The sequence below is a fragment of the Dermacentor andersoni genome, chromosome 7 (genome assembly GCF_023375885.2).
Source record: "Dermacentor andersoni chromosome 7, qqDerAnde1_hic_scaffold, whole genome shotgun sequence".
In the NCBI taxonomy this organism is placed as follows: Eukaryota; Metazoa; Arthropoda; class Arachnida; order Ixodida; family Ixodidae; genus Dermacentor; species Dermacentor andersoni.
Window position 1 is genome coordinate 35902112 of NC_092820.1, and position 25987 is coordinate 35928098.

Here is a 25987-nt window from a genome sequence, read left to right on the forward strand (position 1 = left end):
ATTGTTACGTGCTGACTGGTAGTGAACGTCCCCTCTGTGATAGGTGAGGTGAGAGACTTACCGCCCTCAACGTATTGGTTGAGTGTCGGGAAGCAGAAGCTGAACTTTTTTTTAAAAAGTCCTTTCCTCTAGCGTACCGATGCCACATTCTCCTTGATCCGGTAATGTTTCTTGGAGCAGAAACAAACTTCGATAATATATGAGTTTCAAGTTTTTTACAATATGTCGAGTTGTTGCGCGTTATAAGCCCACGATATTCGTAGCACATCCTCAGACGAGAGCTTGATGCTGCGATAGTAGCGACCTGTATGGTAGTAGTGCGACCTGTAGCACCACATTTTAGTACATGACTTCTTCATAGTCATCGATTCTCGATAGCATATGTCATGTATCATTGTCTAGCTTTATTAAGAATACATTTACGCTCCGGCGAATATTATTTAGGCCTCTACACAGCCGTGTTTCATCCACGTCTCTGTGATCATTATTCATTTACCAACGGCAGTCTTTATCATAGCCTTGGCGCTCTTTGGCCACTTCTGGTCTTTGCGCCACTAAACTGTAATCACCATCATCATCAAGAAGCAATATGAGCGGCGATATCCAAAATCCAGAATAACACGCAATGCGTCATCGCCTTTGCTAGCCAGGAACTTACGTCGACTGAACGCTGCTTCAACAGTAATGTATGGGAGAGTATTGCCGTAGATTGCGCATAACAATAAAGTTTTGTCAATATCTCTTAAGTAGAAAATTCGCTCTTGTCACAGACAACTGGACCATTGCCTGCTTAACTCGTAGGTTCATTTGTATGCACGTGGAATTAGTCGTGTTTGGCTTCACTGTGTGGCATCGGCCAAGTTGCCAGAACGTGGTAGCCGACCACTTGTCCCGTTTGTGATGTGCTGTCACGCGGTCTCCTCAGTGAATGGCCGCCATGCAACAAGAAGATCCTAATTGTAGCGGGATTATTTCAAGCCTAGCCAAGGGAGACGGCCCGGCTTATTTCACCAAAATGGACGATATCTTATACTGCTGAATGTAATTGGGAACATGCGAAGTAGTAGCCCCGTCTGCGTGCGTCCTGCAATTCTGAAGCTATCGGACGATGGTGCAGCACAGTTTGACCCAAAGCGCACTTTGTTGAAGGGGCAGGATCGTTATTGGGGGCCGGACATGGAACAATCGCTGGCAAGTTATGTTTAATCCTGTCTATTGTTATAAACATTTCAATCGCCCTACATCTCGCAGCGTTGGTCTTTCCGGCAGAATGCCCACCACGAACATTCCATGTTCCAGTATCGCAATTGACCATGTAACTGTTTCCCCGTAGCTCAAAGTAGCATTATCAACATTGCTGATTTTACCACTGGCTATATCGTGCTTGCACCAGTTTCATGGATGTGTGCCAATGACGTTATCAAGCATTTGCAGAACGTGTTCTACTCCTATGCCACGGCAGACTTCTGCCTCTCGGACCATAGCTCAGTATTTGAGTCCATTGAGTTCAAGCGCTTAAAGCGTCTTCACAGTGTCTAGCTTGATTTCCCAACTGCCTACTGTCCTGGAGGCAATGATTTAGACAAGAGAAGTAATGGAGCTCTCCCTGTAGTTATGTGCAAGATCTGTCTAGTGGACTTATTGTTATGGCCTACCAAAGTGTAAGGAGCAGCGTTCACCGTCAAGACACCTATGAACTCGAGCACGAACTTCACGCCATTTGAGCTTTTGTATGGCTATGTTCGTAAGATCACCCTTCAAAAACAGCGCCAATTCTAGCAATCATCCCTTGCCAAAGGCTCCCTCGACACGACAGTGCAGCGCTGCGGAGTAGCTGCCACTTTGGAAGCAGCTCAAACCGCGTGCAAAGAGCACTACAATCGCAGGCGCTGTCCTCCCAACTTTAATGCCGATGACCGGGTCTGGGAGAGACAAAAGGCGGCAATGCCTCCCCAGAAAATGGCAGCCCACTTCAATGATTCCTATCCGGTCACTGAGCAGCTAAGTCTATCAACTTTTAGAGCTTTACGTGTGTCATGTTTGACATCACGTCTTGATAATCAGCCGCGAACAATGCGGATGTCACAGCTTAAGCACTAAGTGCTCCTAGTTTATCCAGTGACTCAGCAACTGCCCATAGTAAATGTAGAGACCACGTACAACTCGGAAGTGGACGACGTCGCCTCCGCAACGCGGCAACAGCCTCAGCGGCCAGAATGCACTCGACGGCCACCTTGCCACCTCGACGACGTTTTGCTGGAGTGAAGTGTGTTACCACGCGTGAGCCACTGTGCAACCGTTGTGGTAAGCGTGCAGAACGTATTGACCACGAGACTTGGTCAATCAGACAAAGGTGGGATATGAGCGCCCGTATATGTAAGTGCCCGTCTTAGTGTAACTGATCGCTAGCGCACTTCTGCCACCTCCTTTTCGCCTACGCGACACAAGGCCAAAACAAGGCCTGGGGTGGCTTGCGCGAATATTTCATAATGAAAATAATAACGAATTCAAGAATGTGTTCTTCTGCGCACTAGACGTTTAGGAACGCGTTCTTCAATTCGTTATTATTTTCGTTATTAAATGTTCGTGCAAGCCGCCCCTGGGCACGTACGCTCGCTTTTTCACTCTCTTGTTCCTACCACCGGCACGTATGGGCGTTTTTCCGCTGAGCGAAGTAATGAACGTGTTCTGATCAAGAACTTATATCACCTCGACTTGCCGTGTCACACTAGGGTCCCTAGCCTTCACGTTCAGCCTTCACAATATGTACACGGGAAAAAAAATGGTCACACGTAGGAAAAAGCAACGCTTTGTTGCTATCGGTTGGGCCGTCGCGGAGACATTCGGCCGTAAAAGTAGCTTTTTTTACACTTTTGTACGTGTGACCACGTCTTCCCATGTACACCGATCAGGGCCACTAATCTTTCTATGAATTAACACACACACAAACACACACACGCACCAAACATACACACGCACGCACGCACATGCACGCACGCACACACACACGCACGCACACACACACGCACGCACACGCATATATGTTATTAAGTTTGTGTGTGTGTGCGCCCGTAGCATATGGATATAGTTGGGTGTGTGCTGCTATTCGGTCACCGTTCACGGTTATCGCTTTTGCGACGTGTTGCGAATAGATGCGGAGTGCAGGGCATAGTGTTTCTTGTTGTTGTGACAACCAGTGACCCAAGGCTGCACCAAGTTGGCAAATCGAAGAGCTGCGAATAACCTTGGCACCGACCCACATTTTCATACTGCAATGCCTTCGGGAGCGGCAAACAAGAGCGGTCAGATAGTCGCGAGATAATTGTGTAAAAAAACTCGGCTAAACTCGCCAAGAATGCCTGGCATTACAACCTCTCTAGTTGTAAACCCAACACAACGTTAATTGCGCAGAAAGAAAGAGCGTTGGCTTCATTGTAAGGCCTGATTGAGACAGCTGTCTAGCACCATTAAGGTATCGGTAACCATCATGACCCAGCGTTCTCTTGCCGATTTCTCCCCAGAAATTAGACGTCGGTGACGTTAAGGTTTTTGAGGAGAAACCAGCGAGGAAAAGCTGCCTGCTGAGGGACGCGGGTGCCGGCTATGTGAATCAGGCCAAAGTTGAAAAGGCACTAAAATTAAGGGTATTGTATGAAGAAATGACTTTGGTGCATAAGATGAATACAAGTCAAGTAAATTTCGCGGTAATGAATAGCGCCAAAAACGACACCGGCTTCGCTGAATCCTGCATATTAAAAACAGGTTAGTAAATCACCGGTATACTTACGCATGGGCTGCGCTGGCTGGAATTGAAATCGGTGCTGATTGCACGTGCACGACGCACTTTCTGGGCCTCAAAACCGCTGCGTAACATTGATGCTTAGGACACTGTTTCCAGTCGTGCTATTTACCTCATAGTTGCTATTCTATTAGGTATGAACACACGGTAGACGGTGCTAAAGAACATACCTTCACTGTCGCGGAGCAGACGAACTGAAAAGTAAGAAGAGACACACAATAAATGAACAACTAGAGAGCTATTACTGTGCCGCCACATGGACGCTGCCGTCATTGAACACGTGGCCGCGCTGCCATAAATCGCTTTACGGTTGCCTTCGAACCCCACATCCTCCCCAAATCGGCACTCTTAGCCCGTCCTGTGTCTTCTCTATGCCCTATGTAGTGCCTATCCTCTATGAGTGGCGACAGGAAAGAAACGGGTATCTTTCTTTCATATATCGGGGATCACGTTCGTCTTTCGCGTATAGAAAGATTTCTCATGGACGCGTTTCAGTGCGTGTTTAGAGTTATTCTATGACATTTAGTTTTAGCGATGCGTACACTTTTCTGGCAGTTCTGTGCACTATTAAACACATTTGTCATTCTAAGAGACCAGAAGAAAACGGAAACGATTCGCATCTGTAATAGCAACTGAGATTCAGCATAGTTCAACGCCTGTTGTAAAGACTGCTTGAGATACAAATGTGCGTTTTCTTATCACTGCATTTTTAGAGGTTAACCACTACTAAAGAAACTATTATACCTTAGTTGTAAGAATTGTTTTTATATGCTTCTACTTTTCATTAAACAGAAAAGATTTACAACTTAGAAAAAGAAACTTAAACTTGCAATGATCGCTTCCCTGGACTCTGAACCGCAATGGACTTGTAGGAATTAAGGCACTGAGCAATTTCTGCCTTGAACTTAGCAAGAGGAAGTCCTGCACTCTCCCCAAGCAGCACCGCTGCTATCCGGTAAGAATGCCCCGCAGCCACTACGTAGGAAACTGGAATATGTGTAAAAGGCACAAAAATACCTATTCCGCGACCGGAAATGGATGCAGTACCAAGCGAAGTGGGAGGCAAGGGAGCCTACACATCCTATGTGTCTGTTGTACACATTCTCAATCCAGTAAACAAGCTACACTGTTTGCCCAAATTTTTTTGTAACAATACAATTCATGTTTGTGCTAGAGCTATTCCCAGTTGAGGGCTGTTAAAATAATTATCAATATATACCTTAGCCTGAGAGAGGCACACCAGACACGTTCAGGCTCTCCGAAATTTCTGTAATAGTTTACGCGCTACCCAGCCGCCATTCCCATCTTCACCTTCCCCACTCCTGGTCGAGCGAACCCCCCATTCACCCTCCCCCCCCATAAAAAAAAAGGGTTTTGGCTACGCCATTGCCCTATGCTATACGCCACACAATACAGGGCTAGTAAGCCGGAGAACAATCCTTTCCCAACCATACCATCTGTGACAATGTCCACTGCAAAATAAAAGTGGCATAGAACACTACTGGCTCCAGACCGAAAAAGAATCTTGTACACCCATCGATTTCGTGTTTTGAGGTTGCATTGTTTGAGGGCACTTTTTCCTTTAAGGAACAAATCTGTTCACAAACAACAACTTTTACCTTAACCGGCACTGAAGTGCCCTACTTTGACGCTTTCTGTCAATGGTCTGACTCTTACGGGATGATCATTTTTAAATTGCATGGAATTTTCAAAAATTGCCTGTGGGTGAAAACAAATCTAGTCCTTGAGCTGGATCAAATATAGAGGCGGTCATTACGTGTAGGAGAACTGGAATGACGTATTCAGATAATTAAACCCTTCGCTAATTAATTTTTATTTATTATTTTATGGTATATATTGCAATTTGTGAAGTGTAGCCGATCGCAAGGCGTATTGATTTGGAACGAACATACAGAATGACACGAGTTTGAAAGTGTGAGCAGTGAAACTTTCCTTAAAAATGCACTGTTATACCACTTTAACGAAAACCACTACTACGCGTTGAATCACAAAATTATCGTGAGCGGGAATGTCTTCGATCCCCACTTTGAAAATATATCTCGAAACTGGTATCCCCAAGATTCATTTCATGCGGTTACGTATTGCAAATTCACCAGCAATAATTCGTAAATATGACATCCTGTGTCGCAAATAGATAACTAAGAAGTTTTTGTCAATTTTGCTTATTATTTTAGTAATTTTTTAAATTTATCATGCTAATGTACGCCTTTACAAGTAATCCAATTCAATGACAAGAATTATGCTATTTGCCATGGGGATTTGTTTAGAATTACTCGAATCTGAACAATGACCAACCCGCATATTGCCTGTCATGAGGTGCCTGAGTCGGCGCTGGGCACTCCGCCTTCGCTTTCCCGCGAACTTAGACAGGGCGCCAAATAAGGCAGACTCTGATTTTCGGTCCCCAGTGCGAAATTTTGTGCGAAAGAATAACTATTTCTACCGTGATGTTAAATTTTTAAAATAAAAACAATAACTTTAATCGTTAGCAAGTATCCAAACTGGAAAATCATATTATAGATAGGTCCACGCGGTGAGGCATTCGGAGCTTTCATTTCCGAAATAAGAATTCCTCCCCCTTTCGTGATCATTCAGTATATGACACCGTATATGCCTTGTGATAAATTAGAAACTTTTCCCAATCACGCCTTATGCGTTTCCACACACACAAAAATACATCTGTATGTCAAATTGACATGATGTGCAGTAACAAATTAAAGAACATTTCTTTCGGAATGACATTAGAACGAGCATAGGCAGAAGGACTGCTGTGCCGCATTACTGAACTTGGTTGCTCATCTTAAAGACAGTAATCATATTCTACTATGCCTTTTCGAGTTGCCTGCCGCAGGGTTCGTGCTTAACACTAGCCTCATCAACTCGGCTTCTTGGTAAACGTTGCTTCACGGCATTCTATGACACTACGATAAATTACGCTCGCAGAGTGTGAGTTATAGTGAATACGTAGTAAGAAGGTGTGCCTCCAGCAGGACGTATATATTCGCGAGTTACTGGATCCTTTGTAACACCACATTGAATTCGTTGTTTCAAGTTGACGTAGTCTTAGTTGTAAGGGTGAAACGTCCAACTATTCTCGTTAAGAATGCGAGCTGTGTACTTACCGCTTGACTCTCCGTACGGAGTATCGTGCGTGAAGTCTGAAAGTTAGGCAAAGCACGACGATTTTGCAGAGTTGCAGTCTCTCGGAGAAACGATGCGCACACTCTGCGACATACCCCATTCAAAAGCAGCTCAAGAACTCTCCCCCGGCTTGTTTTTCGCCGGCGCAAGTATATTACACACAAATTTACCTGCATTGTTAATATGGGCGCTGTTTCTTGCACTTTCGCCAAACTCATTGCAAAACAGCACGTTTTTGTAGTGTTGTTACATGGCTGGGTTTACTTGTTATGTTGTGCCATAGTGTACCTTTTTGTTTTGGATCCCACATTAAAGCAAACCTTAATGAAAATATTATGTTGCACTATAGAACGAGATGAGGCTTCTTTGATGACTAATTCGCCTTTTGCAGGTAGAACAGAGCTTTGGCAAACAAGAATAGGCGACAATAGAAAGCAGGAGCACCGCCGCCTGTTGTGGACTACGCGACCTCTCATGTGATGTCAGCACGGCTACAATAAAGGAGAAGTGGAGATTACGTAAACTCGTCTGTTTTGGAGCGAGCGCCAGAGAAGCGGCAGCGAGACCTTCGGTGGCCATTTTCCAGGCAACAAAAACATATAGTGCTGCACACGCACACAAAACAAAAGAAAACGTTGCTGGATTTATATACACTAGACTATCGATGTATTCGACATGCGTTTCTTTGAGTATCCATTTAAAGTATGAATAGGCTATGCTGCAATGCTCATGCGTATTAAAGACAAAACAATGCTCTAATTACAAGCTGCCTTGCCATATAGTCTGCGCGGCGTAATGTCTGGAAAGAAGGCCAGGAGTGAAGGTTTAGTAGAGGGCACTTTGCAATCCACTGTAGTCGATACCATCATCATCTTCAGGGTCTTTTTACGCCCACTGCCGGGTGAAGGCCCCTCCCACCTATCTCCCTTGCCCCCTGCCGTGCGCTAGGTCATTCTGAGTGACGTCTGCAATTTTTCTAATTTCATCGCAGCACCTAATTTTCCGCTTTCCTCGACTGCGCTTCTATTCCCGTGATACCCAATCTTTAACTCTGATTACCAGTTATTCTTGTCTAGCTCAATTTATTCGTTTTAACGTAAACTAGAATATAGGTGAGCAAGTTTGCTCTGAAATCCTCACCGCTGTGCTCCTTTCTCGTAATGTCAAGCATAACTTTTCTCGTTCCATTGCTGGTTGCGCTGTCATTAAGTTTTCAAACTTGAGCTGCAAGTTTCGCCCCCGTATTTTAGACCCATAGGATTCACTTTTTTTCAGAGAGGTACTGGTAAGCTGCCAGTGATGATTTATTATTACCTACCGTACACGATCTAACCCACTTCATTTTTATTTTTTTACATTTCCTTCTCATAATCCTGCTCTCCTGTCAGTGACCTAGATCAGCGATCTAGATAAGCATGCTCTTTGAAAGATTACAGAGGCTTAATGCAGATAATGATTTCTTGTTTCATTTCCGGGCTATTTAATATTAGCTTGGTCTTCTGCATTTTATTCTTGAACCTCTACTCTACACTTTTTGGTTAATGTCCTTATTACGTTCCTCAGGAAGCGCAATAACAGGAAGTGTACCTCGAAACGCTCACTGCAGAAACAAGAAAAGAAATCGATGTTATTCTATAGGAGAGTCCCAGCATATTGCAGGATGTACAAGTGTTACGTAAGGCCTAGGGAAGCCACCAAAGGTTAGTAAGGTCAAAGATTGCTCCCACTTTGGAAAGAGAAAGAAGTAACTTACATGATGAAACAGGCCAACCTAGGCTCAGTCAGGTTAAAAGCAGAATAATTCAATCTGATACTTGCAGCCAAAAAATCAGCTATACAAATGTAAGATAACTGTAACATAGAGTAAATGAATGAAAACCTAAGTAGGCTGATTTTAGAAGCAGCAGTTTAATTCGGAGGTAATGCACCAAGGAAAAAAGTAGGTAAGCTCTGCCAACTAACAAAGGACCTAATAATGACATGGCAAAGCTTGGAAAACGTCTAACTTAAGGGATCACACAGAATTGGCTGACCATTCAAAGCCCGTTAACAAGAAAAAAAAAACAATTGTCATTCGAAATTTTAAATTGCCAATGACTGGGTAAGCAGTAATAAAATGAGGGCAGCGTGAAATCAGTGTGCAGCATACGTGACACAGGAAAGACCAAAATGCACGTAGTGAAAGATAAGCGGGGCATTCTCGACGGCAGTTTTAATGACATAGAAGAATTTTGAATTGACTTACACTGAAGTCAGAACGCGCAAACAACCTTCATTGGAAGTATTGACGAACCGGATGCAGAAGCTCCATGCATACCTTGCGATGAGGTTAGAATGAATTGCAAGATATGTGCCGAGCATAAGCGGCAGGAAATAGAATAACAGCCGATAACTTTTGGCTCAATTTCTTAAGTATAGACTTAAGAAGCTTTAACTCGGGTGCTCCTATCTAAATACAAGTAAAAGTATAATTCGTTTTTCTCGGCAACTACTGCACCAAATTTGATGAAGTTTGCTGCATTTAAAAGAAAAACCTAAATACTAATGACTGCTTGTTTCCAAGTTATTATTTAGTCGTAAAATTTTGAATTAATGGTAAAAATCTGAAATTTTCGTAAATACGAAACTGTGAAGTTTACAACTCTAACTCAGCAAACGAAAAATTATAATACGATTCTGTGAATTGCATGTAATAGTACACCTGAAACAGTCAAAATTGCTAAGGTACACATGAATCTCAAAAAATTTTGTAATATGGAAATATAGCTTTTGCAGAACCTTTGTACAAAGCGTAAGAAATCACGTAAGATATAACATGACGTGTAGAATTTGCCCGCTTTAAATGGCCTAATGGATGCCCTTTAGAGGACCGCCATATCTATTCTCGATGCAGAGCTATGAATTTGGAAACTTCGTGTATCTTTTTCAAAGTTACGAATTTCTGAAAATGTTTTCAGCAAGATTAAGTATGTAAATGGAAATTCCACTTCCAGTAGGCAGTAGAATTTTACGTTCTCTCCCAAATGCTGCAAACTCCATTTATATCGGCCCAGGGGTTAACGCAGAAAAATGTTTTTGCCTTTTACATGTACTTGAAAAGGCCGCGCGGATGTTGTGCACGAAAATAATTTACTTCAAAAGCTTGCAAGTCTTCATACCTAATGCCGCACTTCTTCAAATGTACCAGAGAGTTGGAACAATGCCAACAATATCCTAATGCATTTGTTGGGAGACGTTAAAGAATTCAAGACGTTTACGTTCATTAGCTTGCTTGAAATTATCCACCAATATAAATTCTAAAAAAAGCACTTGACTCCCACCAACGAAAACAACAGGCTGCTGAGCTCAACCGATTAGTCATAGGCGGAAACTCGGCGATCTCAGCAGGCTTTCAAATATTACGAAAAGCCATTTTACTCAGTAGAAATAGAAGGAGACAATGGGGCAAAGCGTAATCAGAGAGGACTCGACCTACTTAATTTGTATGGTCTATAACGAGGCAGTATTACCGTTTCAAATGAAGCGAGACAGAAATTCACAGGAATATTAAGACTCGAAGTGATCAAATGTGGTAAAACGAGAGATGTCCCTAAAGCAACCGTTTCGACAACGCGGTTTGTCTTCTTGGGCACTGCTGAACCGGCGAATAGAAGAATGACTGATGACGTAGCTAACGGGACAACGCTATTATCTGGCTCCATGCGTGCGTACAACGTGGCGACTAACTACTGCTTCGTAACACTCTGACAGCAAACTGTGCCCACCGTTGAAGTAGTTATTTTGAAGAATTTGTTACGTTCAGCACCTGTGTTGGCCTGTGTGCTCGAACTGTTTCGGGCCGAACTGGTAACCGTTATTTCTTTAGGTTCAGGCTCAGTTTTGGTTCAAACGTAGTGAAAAGAATTTCGGTTGCATTCGGTTAAAATGCCAATTATACTGGATAGCCTAGCTTACTGTGACAAATTTAGTAACTACGAGTCATAATTAAAAAAACATACATATGCATTAATTTCATATGGTCGGCAAATACTAAAAAGGAATGCTACGAGGACCTTAAAGACAGTTCTAAGTGAGATTTATATTTCACGGACACAAAGTATTTCAAAAACGCCTGAGGAACCTACGTTTTCAGTTTCAAAGCCCTCGTGTCATGAACGCAATCATTATCCTGAATACCGCTAACCGTGTCGCTTACACGATAAAAACATATGCTTGCGCTGAAATATATTTAAGCAGGCGTATTTAATAATAACGTGACTAGCGTTCGTATCTCTCTCTCCTGTTGTCGGGCCTACCGGCATACGGTAGTCGCTCGTTGGTGGACGGTGTTCAAAGGTCGGCCTTGCGATAAGGCGCCGCTTGAAACGGCGCGCTATGCCTCGCGCACTGGAGTGGCGACGGTGCCTTCCACGGCGAACGTCAACCTCATAGCCCATTGATAGGCCTGTGCTATTTCGTCTGAGCTTTGATGTGTTCAAAAGTTTAGATGAGCTCGTGAGCGTTCGCAAGGAAAACATCAGCTCCTTCCTTCGTTCGGTTATTTACATGCGTTGACTTTCATCGTGGATGGTTTCTGAAAAATATTTCCATTACGCCATTTCAATAAATTTATATAGAAGGAAGTTTCTTTTTAAAGAGAAGCTTTCTTTGCATCTTCCTTCGACTTTCTCGCTGCTGTTGCTGCTGTGGTTGCTGTTGCCAGCCAAATCGATTCGAGGGGGGGGGGGGGGGGGGGCTTCAGAGCATGTATATACATGGAAGGAACGTGGCAGAGGAGCCAAGAGACGCGAGCAACTGCTTTGGACCGCACCGCGTCGAATGTGCACGATGGCCTGTGGAGCTCACTGGTCGTCGCTACATTTGCCTCTCGACCGCGTAATTACTCGTTACCTCCTGCAAGCGCTTGCCTTTCTGCCAACGTGCAAGTGCAGAGGGAAGCTGTAATAGAATGGAAGAGAGTAGAGGGGGAGAGTAGAGGGGGAGAGCACGCAGAAAATCGGTAGAACCGACGGAGTCGCAAAACGAGTCAATAACAGCTTTTTCACTCTCGCTTCCTGTTCCCTACAAAAAGAAAGGGGGAGGGGGCGATATGGAAAAAGATGACTTGAGCGGGCAAGGAAAGGCTGGATAAACTTAAATTCATGGTACGGTACGATGAATTTCTGCAATTTCTGGAAAAAAAACATGCAAATATGCCTAGTGTACAACCTACACAGGCTTTGCTGAAGCACAGCCGTATTATTTAAAGCGCACCGCAGGGTCTTGGCGACACAACGGAAGTGGTCGCACGTGAAATCAACACTTCTGTGCCGGCCACGACAGCTTTGAGGCTACGGTACAAGCCGATGTCGCAGATTTGACCGAGGTAGCCGAATTTCGACTGGAGCGAAATAAAATACGCTCGCACATTTTGATATATGGACACGTTAAAGAACACTACGGCGACAAAATTAATCTTGAGAGCACCACTACAGCATGCCTCACAACCCGATTGTGGTTTTGGCACGTCCAATTCAAAATAAATGCTTCTGCCACGATGCGATGTGCCATGTGAGGCAATGACAATGCTCAACCCTCACAGCGATTATGAAATACGGCGCACGACGACGCTTCCACCATACATCTATCCGTGTGCGTTCTGTGCATTACGCAGACAAACAGCAGTGGTGCACGCAAGGTAACGTTTGACGTCAACTTAGCACTTTCGCGTTGAAATGGACGTGGAAGAAATGAAACATTCGCCCTCAGCATCACCGCTAATTATCGTCAATCAATGCAATGAGCACATAAAACTTCTCATACATTGATTCCCTCAGTGTGTGGCACCTGCATAATATTTTTTACTTCAAGTTACGGAGAAATGAAATGGAATGCGCGCAGCGGCAGTCGTAGAACATGCAGTACATAGTTCTACATTACTCATTCATCAACTGAATCTTATTTCACTTATTTACACAGAGTTATAAAGCGCTCCTCTTCCTAAAGAAAGCTAAAATACTAGCAAATTTCGGAATTCTGTCAACTTGCCACAAAGAATCACTGAATGTGTCGTTAGTTTTTATCGGACCAAATGCATATGTCTCAAATCCGAGTAGCACACTGGCACGCCTATGACATGTCCATTAGCGATTACCTACAGAGAAAGCGCAAAAAAGAATTCGATATATCAAAAGTGGCAGTCGTGGTGTAGAGGTAGAGCATCCGTCTCGCGTGCAAGAAGACCGTGGTTCGAATCGCGGTGCCAGGCAATTTTTCACCGGATTAAAAAAAAAATCTGCGTGTTGATACAAAATTGCATAAACAGGCCTCGAGTGCAGCCTGATCCCGGTGACCAGAACGGGGCACACCCTCTCCAGAGCAGGATTGGGCACCCTGGTGCAAAACGTGGCCGCAACCTCCTATATGAATACAAAATCAAACCCCGGCCCCTCATTCCCCAGCAGCTGCGAACCAACTGACCACGACGGCGGTCCGACTTGTGGCGCGGCAGAGGGTGCTAAGAATCCCTGGATCCGGAGAGGCCGCCATTGGAATGTGAACCTGGCAACGTTTAACGCTACCTTCTTCGTTTAATAACCTACCGCAACGCTACCTTCTTCGTTTTAACGTTTAATACCTTCTTCCGCAAGCGGGATAGCCGAAAGTGGACGTAGAGGAGCCCGAATGACAAGACTAAAAATGAAATAGACCTTAAACTCTGCACTAACCCTGGCATCATACAAGATGTGGACGTGCTCGGGAAGGTGCACTGCAGTGACCATACGATAGTAAGGATTCGAATTAGCCTAGACTTGAGGATGGAACGGACGAAACTGGTACATAAGAAGCCGATCAATTAGGTAGCGGTGAGAGGGAAAATAGAGGAATTCCGGATCAAGCTACAGAACAGGTATTCTGCTTTAACTCGGGAAGAAGACCTTAGTGCTGAAGCAATGAACGACAATCTTATGGGTATCATTAAGGAGTGTGCAATAGAAGTCGGTGGTAACTCTGTTGCCACGGTCCTCACCAAGATAGTTTGAAAATGCCTTTTCACCCCAGGGGCACTCAGCAGGATGGCAGATGGGCGCAAATGCCGACACACTCTTGTACATGCCACGATTTTTCAGAGCACAAATAAGTGCACCATGACCACCCATGCTGTGCACAAATATGCCTTGTCTGGTAGTGTCAACTGGATGTTGACAGGATGCCAATAAGCTATCGCAGGAGACGAAAGATTTGATCAAGAAGCGCCAATGTATGAAAGCCTCCAACCCTACAGCTAGAACAGAACTGGCAGAACTTTCGAAACTAATTAACAAGCGTAAGACAGCTGACATAAGGAACTATAATATGGATAGACTTGAACATGCTCTCCGGAACGGAGGAAGCCTAAAAGCAATGAAGAAGAAACTGGGTATTGGCAAGAGTCAGATATATGTGTTAAGAGAACAGGCGGCAGTATCATTACTAATATGGATGAGATAGTTCAAGTGGCTGAGGAGTTCTATGGAGATTTATACAGTACTAGTGGCATCCACGACGATAATGGAAGAGAGAATAGTCTAGAGGAACTCGAAATCCCACACGTAACACTGGAAGAAGTAAAGAAAGTCTTGGGAGCTATTCAAAAGGGGAATGCCGCGGGGGAGGATCAGGTAACAGCAGATTTGTTGAAGGACGGTGGGCAGATTGTTGTAGAAAAACTGGCCACCCTGTATACGCAATGCCTCATGACTTTGAGCGTACCGGAATCTTGGAAGAACGCTGACATAATCCTAATCCATAAGAAAGGGGATGCAAAAGAATTGAAAAGTATAGACCGATCAGCTTACTGTCCGTTGCCTTCACAACATTCATAAAGGTAATCGCAAATAGGTAATCGCAAATTACACTTCTGTCAACGAAAGAACCAGGCAGGATTCCGTAAAGGCTACTCAACAATAGACCATATTCACACTATCATTCAGGTGATAGTGAAATGTGCGGAATATAACCAACCCTTGTATATAGCTTTCATTGATTATGTGAACCCGTTTGATTTTGTCGAAACCTCAGCAGTCATGGATCCAATACGGAATCAGGGTATAGACGAGCCCTATGTAAAAACACTGAAATATGTCTATAGCAGCTCTATAGCCACCGTAGTCCTCCATAAAGAAAGCAACAAAATCCCAGTAAAGAAAGGCGTCAGGCAGGAAGATACGATCTCTACATTGCTGTTCACAGCGTGTTTACAGGAGGTATTCAGAGACCTGGATTGGGAAAAATTGGGATAAGAGTTAATGGAGAATACCTTAGTAACATGCGATTCGCTGATATTGCCTGGCTTAGTAGCTCAGGGGACCAATTGTAATGCATGCATTTACGATATGTAGCGAGGCACTGGAAGTGGTATGGGAGTATATATACTTGGAGAGGCAAAGCAGAAAGGTGGGTCTAAAAATTAATCTGCAGAAAACTAAAGTAATCTTATGTCTCGGAAGAGAACAGCAGTTTACAATAGGTAGTGAGGCACTGGAAGTGGTAAGAGAATACATCTACTTAGGACAGGTAGTGACCCTGGATCCGGATCATGAGACTGAAATAATCGGATGAATAAGAATGGGTTGGGGTGCGTGTGGCAGAGGTTCTGAGATCATGAACAGCAGGTTGCCATTGTCCCTCGAGAGAAAAGTGTGTAAGCTGTGTCTTACAGTACTCACCTAGGGGGCAGAAACCTGGAGGCTTACGAAAATGGTTCTACTTAAATTGAGGACGACGCAACGAGCTATGGAAAGAAGAATGATGGGTGTAACGTTAAGGGACAAGAAAAGAGCAGATTGGGTGAGGGAGCGAACGCGAGTTAATGACATCCTAGCTGAAATGAAGAACAAGAAATGGGCATGGGCAGAGCATCTAATGAGGAGTGAAGATAACCAATGGTCATTAAGGGTTAGGGACTGGATTCCAAGGGAAGGGAAGCGTAGCAGGGGCCAGCAGAAAGTTATGTAGGCGAAGGAGAATAAGAAGTTTGCAGGGACGACATGGTTACAATTAGTACATGACCGGGGTAGTTGGAGAAGTATAGGAGAGGCCTTCGTCCTGCAGTTATCGTAACCAGGAGGATAATGATGATGTCGATGATGATGATGATGATGATGATGATGATGTCGTCAGAAGTAACGATGCTTAATTTTTCTGTCAGTCAAGCTCGAAAATTGGAGGAGACACGTGTTTGTGATTAGAAAACTGTTCAGTAATAAAGAATAATGTGGTTTTAATTGTTCATTCCGACACAATGTAGTACCTCTTTGGGGGACTATACTGGTGCGCGTAGCGCAATAAACGGTAAAAATATAACTACCACCTATTGTAGAGCAGCATAGCTTGTGTGTGAAGAAAGTGCAACATGCTACTTACGCCTTGGGTCACCATGTGTTCCTGACTGCCGGGAAGCTGTAGAATGGAGCAGAGCGGTAAGGACTGAAAAGTGATTAAGATAAGCTTTGTCTTTACAGAGAAAAAAATAATCGCGTTAGTTTTGTCCAATTTTAGAAGTGGATTTCCAAAGATGCTGACCACTGTCTAATTAGAAAGTATGTATCTGGAGACTTAAGATTATGCGCTTCCGTATTTAGCCTCGAAAACGGAAGAGAAGTCGTAAAGAAAAGCTACTGGCCAGAAGTTACGTAATGAGTCTAGCCCTGTTACTGCTGTGGGCTCCAATGACGCGTTTATTACGTTAACAAAAGCATATGGGGGAGTGGAAAGTCTCGATGCGGCCAAGCATGGTACCATTCTATTGATTAATTCTCTAGTGCAGATCGTTCGTCAATTTGGAAACGTTGCATGTTGGTTTCATATCAGTTATTTGTAGGTTACAGGGTTTTAGCGCGGAGTCTTGTGCCTTGTGTTAGGTTTAATATAAGAAAAAGCTTCCTCTCAAGCAAGCTATGCGGATCGATGATTAGAGAAAGACAGTTTTCATATGTGAATTGCTAGCGGTCGGTACTTGAAATACAAAGTGAAAGATTTTCATATTTAAACTACTTCCTCTTTAGGGCAAATAATGACTGGATATAACGCTCATGTTGGAATCGCTATGAAGCTGGTAATAAAATGTTTTGCGTCCCACCTTAGCAAAAACGCCGCGAAGCAATGCAAATGGCTACCAAAAAAATTAGAGGAACCTAAAAATTGCTTACAATTTTCTCTTGCATTATTATCGGTAATGTTGATGTGACTGGGAACAATTCTGTGAAACAACGTTGATAAATTGTGTAAAACTTTATAGAATAAATAAATAATTCAGAAAAAAACTAACACCACTGTTGCAGAACTACATACCGCACGAAGAGCTTTTTTCAACAGAACTTAAAACCAGTGAATCCTTACCTTTTTGTTGAGGTCATACACCGACATGCATTGGTGAATAATATTCGCAATTTTGCTATCTTTGTTTAGGAAGTGAGCTATTATGTAGGCAAGTGCTTGTCTTCCATATTTAATACTGAACATTGATATTTTAAGTCAGCTGTGCCTAAGGTGGCATCGTGAATTATCCGGCATAGATGATGAGGACTAAGTGTGCTGGTCACACAGAATTTCCTTCCGTGTATACACGGCAAGTTTCAGCTGGAACAGCGGGGTAAATATGAGTATGTTAAGCTCAAAAAGGATGGTGTTGTCTGGACTCTTCGTTGAAGATTGTCTGAAACTTACAGCTGCTTTATTTTGTAGCATTCTTGCCTGTCTAAATTTGCCTTAGTTGTGATAGCCTAGATTAGAAGGCAATGGCGAAGATGAGAATGTAGGACATCAATAAATGAAATTTTAACCATTTTGGCACCAACACTCAACTATTGTACAATATTGATATCGTCCCACACACATTTGCACAAAGCTTGTTTACGTGATGTATTCTGCTCATGTTGTCTTCGAAAACGACGCTTGCAAACTTCTGATTGCGTATCTTTTCAATAGCACAGTTATCAAATGTTATACAAGCATTATACTAAGGATTAGTGCGGCTTTTGAATATCGTATGGTTAGTGTTCATAACCTTCAATTAAAGGTGACTAACATCCAATTAGTTTGAAGATATTATTATTCATCTATTAGCTACCTTTTGAGGATCGAGCTTTTTACCTGTAAACAATTTGCTAGGGTCGTTTTTACATATTTGCATGTAAGGAGTTGGCGGTATATGCACATCACTTATATCGACAACGAAGAATAACGGTGCTTGTCACCCTTTTGTGCGCTAGTCACTTCAGCATGGAATACCAAATAGCCCGGTCTCACTTCCTGCCCAAAAAAGAGCCCTGTGGTAATCCAAATTTCATTGGCTGAAACTATAACTGTTTCCAATTGTTGGGAAAGTACATATTGGGCTATTAAATTAAGAGGCCGGTTTGCTTTGCAAGCAGTCGCTAACCGACATTACATGTTGAAGGTTTGTGCAGCAATTTGTTTTTCTTTTTTTGTTGTTATGAAGAATAGAGGTGCACATAGTCGCAGTACTTCGATACGAGTGAGCAAATGAACATACATGTAGAAGCCTGTTCGCTGATACTTGAATTCAGCGAACGTACGACCTCCGTATCATTTGCAAATGCATATCCTCCGAGATACTGGCCGGCCCAGCAGCCCATGGCAGCAGTAACCACGCTACACCCGGGAGGGAAGGCAACGAAAATTTTCCCTTTTATTTAGAGTGGCAAGAGAAAACTCCACAGAAATTGTTACGTTGATGCAAGAAATTTGGCATTTCACCCTTTCGATATGCCACAAGGAAAGCGTCACTCTCCGAAATTCCTGGCGCGTACTGCGCATGTTAAATATTAGACCCAGGGAAGGAACATTTACAAAAAGACGCTTCAAACTAGTGATCACGTCGTTCTTGCGTATCAGTTCGTAGGTAAGGTGTACAACCCTCGGCAGTAATAAAAAAAATTTAGAAGACTTCTTAACAAACATTCGTTACTGAACTCGTTTATGTAGCATTGGGGCCCATTTATATGGCAAGCTTGGAGGCAATCTAGTTTTAATGCACAACCCAATCATTTTAGTCCTAAATTTCGAATTGGTCGAGATATAATTTTAATCGAATTTCAACAATCAATCCAGGCAAAGTATCGAAACGGAACGCACCCTACCTACGTCATAGGGAAATGCCACGTAATGACGTTTGTTACGAAAATTAGTTGATGACATTTCGCTACCAATCCTGATACATTACGTCAAGACAGATGCTTGTACATCTATCTTGATGACGCATAACGACCATGCCAGCAAATCTGATAGGCGCTAGTCGCGCCTAATTTATAGGGACATGTGCACCTGCCGAGGTTTGAAACAATGGAATGTGACATATCCTATCGCTGAAACCTCTAGTGAAGAATATTGTGGTAGCACTTCTAGGCACCTCGCAAATGGGCATCCCTACCCAACTTAGCTCTGCTCCGAGTGGTCGTGTGTGCCTGTTACAATTCAATGGGCATCCCGGAGTGAAACAGTGTGCTCGTGCTAGTCATGCAGAGGCTGTGCAACTTACATGCCCACCTTGACATGAAAATTACGTTATGAGTGACTCTGTTCGAAGGAAAACATTGCTTCGAGTTTTTCGGCTACCCTATTGCACCCCAAAATCCTTTCTGAAATCGACGGGTGCTCGAGGCCTCGTTACCTGAATGTCCCTGATCTAAAAAAAAAATCATTTCCCCAAATCGCGTCCTTTTTGAGATAATAGGATGGGGAGGGCTGGAGCAGCAGCGACAAATTTGCAACAAAGAAAGACTCACCCAAATAATCCATGATCGGTGAACTCCGGCTAACGTATGAGCGGCCGCATTGCACCAGAGAAACGCTTCTTCTTCGTCTCCTTTTCGGTCTGTGCGCGGCGCATAGGACAGTTTACTACAGCAGCCGGTGAAAATAAATACTGTTCAAGGCAAGGTCGTTGACAGATTCACAAAGCTTAAATAGCGGTCTTTTGCTGCAGTTCTTAGGAACTGCTTCTAAAAGCAAGTAAAAGTAAAAGCTTGCATACGGTTTTCTGTTTCTTCATCGTCGTCACCAAATCCACTGCAATTGTAGCAGTAATTTGACACCTTCGACTGCAATACACTGGCTGCTTAAGTGCGCTTTGGAGTTGATGTGAAGCAATATTAAACTTTGAAATCGAAGCCGCACGTTTGGCGAACCTTTGTGTCTGTTGCATGGTTATGGTTGACCTACAAAATCGCATATCACCACTGTGTTGGAGGCAACTATTAGAAGCGGCGAACTTTCTGTGGTTTTAATACCGCAGGTGCCTGTCTCGAAAGAAATAGTTCGGCAGCCCCTTACGTTCTCTTTTGTTAGCCGGATATGATCATTCCAGAAAATCAAGTTTGAATGTTAGCAAAAGCGATTTAGTACATTAATTATTCACTTCATTTTACTTTTCAATGTGAAAACAGGAGACAGCACAAAAGCGAAAAAAGCTTGAAGAAGAAGCATGCGTACCAAACAGGATCTCTCCTAAAGCAGCCTAATAGACATCCACAAAATATTTACAGCTAGGGAAAATCACAAGAAACATCCATAACGTACTGGCCGTAGCCTAAATCACAGATCGAGGGACGGAATCCACTAAGGTGTTCTGCTCAAAGGCAATTTCTTGCCCAAAAAGTAATTTTCCTAAACAAGGGTGCAACCGAAGAGGCAGCGCATTTAGGTTACGGTGTCCTATGAGCGCGAGCAGGAAGGAAGGCAGGGATTAAAGGCATTAAACACGCGAGATCCGCACAACATTACTAAGAAGGACGTGTACCCTTTGTCACGAATTGAGAACGTACTCGACTCTCTTCACACATGCTTCATGCACAGTACTTTTCTTCCCTAGACCTTCGGTGCGGCTTTTATCAAATTACGTTGGCAGAAAGAAAGAGAGAGAAGACCGTCTTAACGCTTGATGGACTCTACCAGTTCGATGTTACCAATTTGGCTAGTGGAATTCCCCCTGCCATATTCGAACGATTGATGGACTCCCTCCTTCGCGGTTTCAAGTGGTCGAGTTCCCTGCGCTATCTTGATGTCATCTTCACTTCCTTGCCCACGTTCTCAAGGTATCTCTATAGACATTCGGTAGTTCTGTTACTCTGCGCATATTTTACAATGAAGGCCTTTAAGTAACATTTAGAGAATATTGCTTTGGCCGCCTAGAGATCAATGTGCTTGGCCAAATTGCGGATAATGCAGGCATTCAGCGTGATCCTGACAAAGCTGGCGGCGTTACCAATTTTTTCACATCTCGTTCTCCTCAGGACGTCCGATTCTTTTATTTGCACTTTGATCATTAAACACCACACATCATTGTCAGATTGCAAGTATACGGAACACACGCATATTTGTTGCGGAATACAGCTGCGTATGTCACCAAGAAACGCCTCTTCGCCACCGAGGGCGCGTGTGAGGCTCCGAACACAGCTTCCTAATATGCTTGCATTTGCTGGCTCGTGGTTTTCTTCTTTGTTTAATTCTGACAATTTTAAGTGTGCTCGGATGCATGATATGTCCTTTTTTCTTTTTTTATATGTATAAAGCCACCAAAGAAAAAGTGAGGCATCAAACATGCATATTAGAATTTAATACTTGCTACTTGTAAAGTTTTTAAACAAGATATAACCTTAAATGATGTGCTTAGCGATGAATGAAGTTCTCCCTGTATGCAGAAGGGTTGTCCATAAGTGGTTATCTTGATGCATCAAAGAACTTAAGGATAAGCAGCGAGTGTACAATTGATTCTGACTGGCATAAAAACAATATGTACGTATAGCGGTGACCTTACGCATATATATACTCATGAGGTGTTCTCAAGGAGAATATTTATTTGAAAGCAAATATTGTATATTTATTGATACTAACAAGGGAACTTATTTCGAGTGAAAACAAATTACTACACTTTTTTATGCCGGCCTGGTTGGGCAATGTTTCGCCACCTTACTACTTCGACATACCTAATTTACCATTTAAAGAATGTACAAAACATTACCCAAGTGCACAAAATTATGCACTACCATGACGGGCATGCTCCCTCTCTCAGCCATCACAGCAAAGAAGGATGATCTACTTGAGACTGTTTGGTACAGTCAGCATGCGACATGCATGTTCTATTTTGGATACTCTACATATAGAAAATAAGCTCACACAGGATGCACTTGATATGTAAACTATTGTTGGCTCTCTTCAGGCTATTTGAGTTAGTTGGGCATGAGCTGCATGTTGTTTATGCATTTGTGCTGTAACAAGCTAGCTAGTTGATGCACAGTCATATTTTAGGAAAATGAAAAATGCATAGCGTAAGATAAACAGCTGACCAGTACCTGTATTTCATATGAAAGCAAACCATGATTATCAACTGACTTTGCAGTGAGTTCAGTGACCTCGCATCGTTTGAAAAGGTTGTAGTTAGTGATTTTGTGTTCTTTTTTCAATTAGTAGATGCTTTAACATGCACATGACAATAAAATTTAGGGGGGAATGGCAAACACAAGCAGGGACGAGATATAAATCATAATTAAGCGCTCGTCTGTGTTTTCTATCTCGCCATACTCGTTTGCATCATTGCCTCTTGAGTATGGATACCAACACGCCCAAAAATCTGTACTTCTTTATGACAATGAAATAAAGGCTCATATGGTGAAACATTCGGCCGGACAAGAAGTGAGGAAACATTCATTGCCATTTCTCTATTTTAAATTATGGGGTTTTACGTACGAAAACCACTTTCTGATCATGAGTTACGCCGTAGTGGGGGACTCCGGAAATTTCAACTACCTGGGGTTCTTTAACGTGCACCTAAATCTAAGTACATGGGTGTTATAGCATTTTGCCCCCATCGAAATGCGGCCGCCGTCGCCGGAATTCGATCCCGCGAATGATTCTTTATTTTAATAACAAACCAGCGAACAATTCCTTAGGTTCAGTTTTGTGAATAATGCGCAATGTGATCTGTATAAAACTGCAAGATTGGTGTGCTCTATTATCCATTCAACATTCAGGTAACCAAATAAATGATACCGCCATGAGCACTGTAAAAGAGAGCACAAATATTTGCAGTCAAGAGGCCACAGTGGCTCAGCATATGAGCCAAACGTAAAATTGTTCCAGAAGAAAACACGCATGCAGGCGAATTGGGTATGCATTCACATTGCTATTCAAATTCACAAATTTCACTCCTTGACGCATTGCTCATCATTCTGCAGACATTGTTTCAGCGCTGTGCGTGTGGGCAGTATTATAACTTCACAAATGAAAACTGGGGTAATTTAGTACACTAAAGGCAACTTTGCACGTGGCTTAGATAATATAATGCTCCTACGTATGGGTCAGCTCAGTATTATCAGCCGGTTTGTTTACTAGTTGTACACTGTTACGCCTGGGCTATACGGTGCCACTGGGCACTACTGTATTCTTGCAGGCACGCTAGAAGAGCTTGGCTGTCCACAAACATCCCTATACCACTGGCTTAGGCTAAGGTGGTGCGGATTTGCCGTCAGAATGTGCTTATAATTAAGCATACCTGCCGAGCATTCAAAAAAGCGTTTGAAATATAACGTGGGATGCTCAGCTTTGCAGGTGTGACATTTTACCTTTATAGCGCAAGGCCAGATCGATGGACAGGAAGGATACTACACAAATACTCGCGTTACGACCTCGAGGTCACAATGCAAGTAGTTTTCGGTGGTTTTTAGCTATAAACCTGAGAAGCTCTATGTAAATTCAAAACTGTATTAAGTAAACTGAAACACCATGAAAAACAACATAACACTAATGTGTACACATTTTTTGTCACATCAGCTCTTTGTGGTGCAGGTCAAATACATGCGCACTATCTGTAGCTGAAACAGCATGCATGTCAAATTTAGAGCTCAGAATGATCAGTAGAAAAGATTTCCACTGTGTCAGAGATACAGATGGTACCTTGTCCAATGCTTTGTACACAGATAGCTATGTTTGGTGCAACTTGAGTAGTACATTCACAATGGAGTACTACGAAGAAATCCGTTTTGCGCCTCTCTATTGATATTCTACCCTCCGACACAGAAGTACAGACTGCAATCTTTGTTTACGTGAATATTTAAAAGGCAAGCAGGTTTTCGGCACCACACATCTCCATCTTCCGCACATGGCACTTATTGCGGGTTCTGAATGCGCATTCATCGCCGGTGGTATATCGTTTATGTGAAAATAATTTGTTCAACGTCGTTTCACCTGTACATTTTAGACTTTACCCATAAGTTCTCTCTGCTCTATTTCTAGATACCTCCTTCAATACGCGTATCTGTATGTACCTTCACTAGCGCAGTAAATCTTATGAAAGCTGTGATCATAAAATAGAAAGCCTATCGAATATAAACAAGAAACTTGCAGACAAGCGCATGATGACAAACCGGCTGATAAGGTGGTACTTTATGCAAAAAGGAGGTGAGGCGTGCAGACAGGACACAAAGGTAGAGAAGTGGACAACACGAACGCCGACTATCAACTGAAGGGAGCACTGGGGCAAAAAAGAAAGGGCACAAAACTCATCTGCGCAAGCTCTGGAATGGTATCACCACCTGTCAGTCGGGTACATGTTCTACGTGAGAGATAACTGTTAAGGCACCTAAGCTCTTCCTTATGTAAGGTAATCGAAGGCTAACTCACGCACGCACTTCCACAACGCCTGACCTCTTTTTTGCATAATGAATTCTTATCAACTAGCTCAGCTTTCTGTCGTTCTAAGATGCTACTATTCTACTTGTTTCATTTGTGATAGCACAAGTGTTCCCACTTGTGCTGTCGCACGGTTGTGTCCGATGTGCTCACGAAGTTCCGAGTACATCACATTTCAAAGAATGAGTAGTGGTTGCTACATGCAACATCTTTCTCGGCTTGTGTCAATGACCTAACTTCATGTAGCAGGTTCAGCTGTGTGATTATTGGCGTAGCTGAAGGGATGTATCACACATCGTTTCCGCATACAATCTGATGGGCGAAAAGCATGCAGGAATTGGTCCTTCAGCTTTTGGTTCTATGGTGGCTTTCCACTAAATGGACTTTAAATAAGCAGATTTCACATCATCGAAAGGCCGAAGTTAAAATCAGCCTAGAACTCATGACACCAAATGGAGTCACCATGTATGAGTGAAGAACAACGCGCGACAGAACCATGAGCAGTGGAATTCATCTCACTAGTGTACAAAGAAGTGTAGCTGCGTTCAGTATGTCAGTGCAGGTTTGCTGAACGCAAACGCTTATATGAGTTGTTTGGATGACCTAATCAACAAGATTCCTCTAATAAGCGATGGCTAAATAAAAAGCTGCTGCTTCAGGTACTGTCATTTGTCTAAAATATGCATCTCACATGCAGAGGATACAGTCCATAAATTGTTTACATACAGGTATGAAATGTCGTAACTACATCACCTGATATAATTCAAATAAGGTAAGCTGAATACCATATAGAACGTCTTTGATATGGTCTAGTTGGTGCGACGTGCATTGATATTAGAAGCTGGTCTATTTTATTAACATACACATGCACGTATCCGCAAGGTAGACATGCATTTGTGTTTACGTGTCGCAGTGTGCTTCAAATGAACAGCACAACTTATATATTAAGCCACAAAGACAAATAATGTTTTCTACCAGTCTCACTCCTATTAGGCAATGATTTTTTTTCTTACGTGCAGCAACTCAACAGCGTGCATAAGTTAAGATGATGTTGCTTATCTAAGCTATGCATGGGTAACAATTTCGGAATATGTAAAAAAAGGAAAATCCATGTGTATTAGCGTAATATTCAGGCACTGACAATGTAGTATCTGGCTGGGCAGTAAATATGTGTCAAAAAAGAAAAATGCTGCACCCTGACCAAAACAGTGTGGCTAATATACTATAGGAAGCAGACACTTTGCCGGCAGAGTCACTTGAACATTTGGCAAGCAGTTCGTCCTCATTTGCTGTCTTCGATCACATAAGTAATTCTGACATAATTGTGAAAATTTGTGTTCAGAATGTTCGCTTGACAGC